Below are 6,788 nucleotides of genomic sequence, written 5' to 3' on the forward strand. Positions count from 1 at the left end.
TATGACTGGAAGTGGTGGCAGAGAAACTTACCGGTGCAGTGGAATTCCTCTGGGCGCTTATTGGCAGAGCTAAAAGAGCTTATCACAGTTGCCCAGTAGGACCAGAGAGAAGCAAGCCTGTAAGCAGAGCTGAGACGAGGCTGTCATGATGGAAGAACTGTATCCTGAGCGTTCCTGAACCTGAACTGTAAGCTGTTACTTTCCTATTAAACCCCATAATCATGAGTATTCTCTGTGAGTTCTTTGTGGTCATTGCAATGAGTTATTGAACCCAGCAGAGTAGAGAGTACCATTAGAGATGGTTGGTGTCAGAATTGGTAAAGATGGTGGAGAAAGGAGGCATGCCTGACCTCCACCTCATAGGAATCAGCTTTAGGCTGTTGGTCTTGATTTTCCTTCCCCTTTGTGAAAAGAGGTCAGATGCCACCCCCACACCATTTTTGCAACCATTTACATCATATTAAGGCTTATCTATTGTTCTCATGACTCCCTTGCTGCCTCTGTGGCTGGGGTTGGGGGGAAATTAGATGACACAGCCAGTCTGATCATCTTATTGGTGTTTCCTTGGGTGCCCTAGGCCAAATTGTTATATCGGCAGAGTAGATATCCATATAGTCCTATCTTTCCAGATGAATTTCCACCTATTTTGTTCTAATAAGGAAATCCTGGTAGCATAGTGATTAAGAGCTATAGCTGCTAACCAAAATGTTGGCAGGTTGAATCTACCAGGCATATTCTCCAAATACGGCATTTTCTTTGCTGTTTCTTTGCCTTTACATATTCCTTCTCTCTAGATCCCCACTCTTATTTTCTCCTCTGGGTAAACCCCGACTTACCCTTCAAGACCATTCTCAGGGGTCACCCCTTCAAGGGACCCTTCCCTGATGCCCCAGCCACTTTATAATATCTCTGTCACAGCCCCAGCCACACTGAAATTTGTTGATCTTTGATCAGGCGTCTCCATCTCTCTTTGTCCTGTATGTACTCCTTGAGGACAGCGAGCCGGGCTCTTTCAACTGTGTAGACTTTCACCTCAGCAATACCTGACACTTACCATAGGTCTGTGTACTTATTTTTATCAATCAATCCTGCCATTCTCCAAGCTGGAAAAGTACCACCAGTGACATAACTTCCACGGAAACCTATGTTGATTCACTCCCATTACACCTAACCTCTTGTGGGAGTGGCTGGAAGCTCATAGAAAGCAGCTCACAGCTGTGAAGAGTGGTCAGGCGAGCTGAGCAGCCACCGTTTTACATTCAGATTCTAATCTTTATTGACTATCAACCTGCACCAGGCATTTTCTGTCCACTATCTCATTTAGTCTTCACAACAGCACTGTGAAGTATTAATATCCTTCCTTAACATGTGAAGAAACTGAGGCAAAGGGATTAGTACTTGGCTTAAAGTCACAGATTTCCCAAATGGAAAGCCAGGTTTGGATCTTGGTCCAGTGAAGGCTAAAGATGGTGTTCTTGACCTTTGAGTTACATTGCCCTTTAATACATCTGCCACAAAATGCTTTTAAGTAGAGAGGGCTGGGATAGGTGGCTCACCCTGGGCGGTTCACCTCTTGGCTTAGAGTAAGATTCCCAAATGGAATTAGGCCTGGAGGCTTGAACTAGTGGTGAATGTTTGGTGATCTATTTGGAAGGGCACCCATGGGCCACTTGGAAGCAGGGGATCTGCAATGTCTACAACCAGGAGTGTCATTGTTGAAGACCATGTATAATGGGCTTCACACACACACACACACACACTCACACATTCAAGCACACAAACACACTCACGCTCAGGCACACACACACAAAGACACACTAAGGCACCATCATACACACACTCATACACACTCACATTCATAGGCACACAAACTCACACAGAGACACCCCACTCTCTTATATACACACACACACATACTCACATACACTCACACACTCACTCTCACACACACAGACACCCCCACTCTCTCACACGTACACTCACACAAACACACACATACTCACACAGACATTCCCCACACAGACACACACACAGATACCCCACAGTCTTACACACACACTAACACACTCAGACACACACATAGACACACACAGTCAAGTCTTATACACACAGGTATCTCCCATTCTCTCACGCACACACACACACATACACACACACACGCATCCACGTGAGTCCAGTCCCCAAGACAACGTCAGCTGTTTGTTTGAGACCAGGCAGCAAAGGCCCCCACTGGCAAGGGGGAAAGTCCTGTGTGGGGCTTGGCAAGAGGCCCCACAGCTGACTTCAAAACAACACCAGTAAGAGCAAGCCCCAGGGAGCTCACTGCCCTGTATTTTCTCAGGGTTCTGAACAGTGTTTTGGGGTGAGAATGGGAAGTGGGGGGTGGACTAAGGAGCAGGCGGGGGGGGGGGCTTCCAGCTGTTCTAGGCCAGTCCTGGTCAGTGGTGAGAGCCTGGCATTTGTCTGGGCTTGGCAACCCTGGAGGCCTTTGCTGCTTGCTGCAGACCAAAGAGCTGCCAGAAAACGCTTGAGAACAAAGCGGCAATAAACACACGGTGAACCCTTTTACCAGCTGGCTCCATCCCAGACCAAAAAGAGAAATGAGTTGCTGGGGTAAGAGTGTGTGTGTGTGTGTCTTAAGTTGATGGGAAAGAAAAACCTTGTTTTAGATTGGAATGTCAGTTTAGGGCATTTAAAGTTCTGATTAAATGAATACAGCAAATTTTATTTGCTCAAGCAGATCCCCTGAAAAAGCTGACCTGTGAAATATGCTGGAACATCTCAGCACCTTAGATTTTCCTAAGTATTAACATTTCAGGAGGAAAAGGCAAAGCATTTACTTGGCTTAAGAATGTGTTTTCTGAATAGGGGAACTCACCATCATCATTCTCATCATCTCAGGGTCATTATCATTATCATCCTTTATTGAGCAGCTTTTCCAAACTGCCAATCTGCTAGAAGTTTACAGATATTATCTATAATTTTCTAGCTTGTTGTCTTTGTCCCCACTTTACAGATGAAGAAATCGGAGTTCAGATTGGATAAGTAATTTATCTGTTCACAGTCACACTGCTGGAGTTTGAACTTAAGTCTCTCGGGCTTCAAAATCTATCTTATTTCTCCGGCCATTCTCTGTGTGTGAATATTTATTATTACTAACTTGGGGTCCAATGCAGATCAAAACTAGGCAGTAGAATACAGGAATGAGTGTTTTTTCAACATTACGGGCTTTTTATAGAGAATTTCACGTAGTTGTGCTTTTACCGAAACAATGGATCCAGGAGTCAGGGACTGGATTCCATTTCTAGTTCCAAATTACTTCTGTACTTCTCTGGTAAAATAAAACTTGCCTTTACCTCTATTTCATGAGACTCAGTGAATTCATGTGTGCAAGTTGCTCCCAGTGTCTTAGAAGCAAGGTATTGACACGTTTTGCTAGTTGTTATTGTTGTTTTGCCTTTTTTTTTTTTAATATCAGACCACATATACTTTCTTTTTAACTGGACTGAAGTTTCTGGAAAGGTTTAGGTGAAGGGCCTGTCGTGAACTTTCAGGGTGAAGTGACTCAGAGCCTGAGGGTAGTGAGGAGGTTGGCATGGTCAGCTTACCATCTGGAAAGTTCTTTGTGGTCTTCCTTTCATGTGAGGGCTTGCTATTAAGAAAACATTGGGGTGTCTAGGAGTTGCACGTTCCCATTTTGTAAGAGGGGAAAATACAATCAAGTGTCCAAATGTAACTTGGCTCTTTTGGTGTCACAGATGTGTCTAAACACGAAGGTCACACTTAATATAAAATAATGGAATAAAACCAAGCACCCGGTATGATTCTCACCTTTAACAAAGCAAGTCGAACAACAAAACAAACAAACAAAAAAAACCCTTCAGGAATTTTCTGACTGAAATAATTTTTAGATACATCTGTGAAACTGTTGAAAATTTACCAATCCTCTGTGAGGACAGAGACAACCCACAATCGCTAGGAAGCCCTAGGCTAAAAATATCTAACGTTAATTTAACAGTTTTCAAAAGATTTTCGTGATTGAACTAATATCCTCACAACAATTCTGTATCCTTTTCATGATAACGAACTGGACACAGAGCAGGCGGGTACCTTGTCCAAGCTCACACAGATAGGTAGTTCTTTGACTCCATTATTCATACTTGGTTCATTCATTAATGAACTCATTAATTCAAAAAATATTTATTGGCAACTATTATGGGTTAAATTGTGTCCTCCCACAAAATATGTTGAAGTCTTAACCCCTGGTGTCTGTGGACAGGACCTTATTTGGAAGTAGGGTCTTTGGAGATGTTATCAGGTAACACGAGGTCATCCTGGAATAGGGTGGGTCCTAACTGGACATCACTGGTATCTTTATAAGAAGAGGAGAAGAGACAGGGGGAGACTTAGTGGGAAGGCAGCCACGTGAAGACAGAGGAAGAGATGGAGTTGTGCTGCCCCAAACCAAGGAACGTCTGGGGCTTCCTTGTGAACAACAGCACATGGAAAACTCAGGTAAAATGTGCATAGTGGTTTCAATTACTGTATTTTTTCACAAATAAGGTGCCCACACGTATAACGCACAGTACAGCACACTTATGAAAATAGTGTCGGGGGGAGCAAAAAAAAAGTATAATGTGCACGTTATTTGTATAAAAATGTGGTAGTAGGCAGGGCTGAGGGCCTCGCCTAATGACACTAGATGCACAGATTGTGACTAACGAGGCAAATCTCAGAGGAAAGCAAGCTGACATGCATCCTTGACACCCACCACAGCATGGTTAGCCTTCCCGTTCACTGGATCCTCTTCACCAAGGTGTTCTGCTGCCAGGCAATTAAACGTAGTGACTTCTTGGCTTCATGGTATTTCTTCTGTGAAATAACACAGTGAACCCATTGTCCAGGGACTGCTATGCCACCAGCAAAGGCAATTTTGTGTGCGTGCGTTCACGTGTGCGTGTGTGCATGCATTCGTGTGTGCATGTATACATTTATGTGTGCATGTATGCACGTCTGCATGTGTGCATGTGTACACGCAGAGAAGTCTCCGCGGCGGTCCTGTATGTGGTTGGGCAATTTGTAATGATATCCTGGTGTTCGCTAAAGATAATGGCAAACGTGTCCCAACACAGAGCCCATTTCTCAATGAGGCCACCACCTGATTAATTTCACCATGCTGGTGGATGTGTGCTGAGTTTTAATGCCCTTGATTTCAGTCAATGGCAGCTTTGTTAGTGTTAATAGCAAGCAAGACAAATTTGTTTGGAATCAAGGACTTGTGGATGCCTGAATATGCTGCCTTTCTCTGAGCTGAAAATGACTGCAACTTGAGATCGAAGAGTTGGGTGGAATTGTCTCTTCATGGAAAGGCATTTTAGCAACTGGAATTAATGGTCACGAAAGCTTTCGGAACTTTGAACAATCCCACTTTTCTCCTCTGGGAATCAGTCAAGGTTCTTAAATATAGATTTTACACGTCCTTCCCCTTGGAAGCTCGTCCAATGGGAAGGTCAGTTCCAGGGTTCTGAGCTGCCCCTCATTTCCCCTTTCCTTTCTTTTTTTGTGTGAAGCGTCTGGATCTGAGGGGACAGAAGGGCTAGTTAGTCTTCCACCTTTCATGGTGTTGGTGGGTCAGACAGGAAGGGGCTTTGTTTTAGTCGTGGATTCTTGCCAGAGTCTAGCCTCCTGAGTGGCTGGGGGGGCAGAGCTTCCCACTGCAGAGCTGGGGCAGATGAAAGGAAAAAGAGATGCTCTTACCCGAGATAGCAACACCTGAACACACCTGCCCACACACCTGCAGACACACACACATGTGCGTGCCATTTGGGTGCAGGGTGACTATCTATTTGATATTTACCTTTTCCAAAACAGAGTTTGAAAACACACAGACTTGGTTTTGAGCCCCGTCTCTATCGCTTGTTGACCTGTGACTCTGGGTAAGAGCCTTGGTTTTCTTGTTTATAAAATGAGGGAAAAATGAAAGTTCCAAATCATAGTGTTGCTGCAAGGGTTAGAGGAAATAACGTATATACAGCATGATACCTGAAATATTCTAAGTGTCCAATAAGTGACACCAAAAACAACAACAACAACACAAATCCATTGCCATCAAGTTGATTCCGACTCATAGTGACCCTGTAGGACAGAGTAGAACTGCCCCACAGGGTTTCCAAGTAGCAGCTGGTGGATTTGAACTACCGACCTTTTGGTTGGCAGCCATAGTTCTTAACCATTGCACTACCAGGGCTCCCAATAAATGATAAAAAACTCAAAAACCAAACCAAACCCGTTGCCATCGAGTCAATTCCGACTCATAGCAGCCCTATAGGACAGAGTAGAACTGTCCCAAAGAGTTTCCAAGGAGCGCCTACTGGATTCGAACTACTGACCCTTTGGTTAGCAGCCGTAGCGCTTAACCACTACACCACCAGGGTTTCCCCACATTTGACACGCACTTAAATAAACCAATTCTTGGAGGAACTGTTAATGGGGAGAGGAACGGGGGTCTTTGCCCTCAGGAGCCTGTGGTCTTTGGTGCTGTAGATTGCAAGAAGCATTGGAGCTCAAAGCAAAGGGAGAGAATGGAGACGGTCTCTCTACAGTTCTCATCCTCCATTGGATGCAGCTCAAACCAAATCAGCACAAATCCCGGCTGCACTAAATAAACCAGCCCCCACCCCCCTTGCTGTTTAGTCAATTCCAACTCAAAGCAACCCTATAGGACATAGTAGAACTGCCCCATAGGGTTTCCAGGGAGCAGCTGGTAGATTTGAACTGCCGACCTTTTG

Source organism: Elephas maximus, chromosome 14 (assembly GCF_024166365.1).
Source record: "Elephas maximus indicus isolate mEleMax1 chromosome 14, mEleMax1 primary haplotype, whole genome shotgun sequence".
NCBI lineage: Eukaryota > Metazoa > Chordata > Mammalia > Proboscidea > Elephantidae > Elephas > Elephas maximus.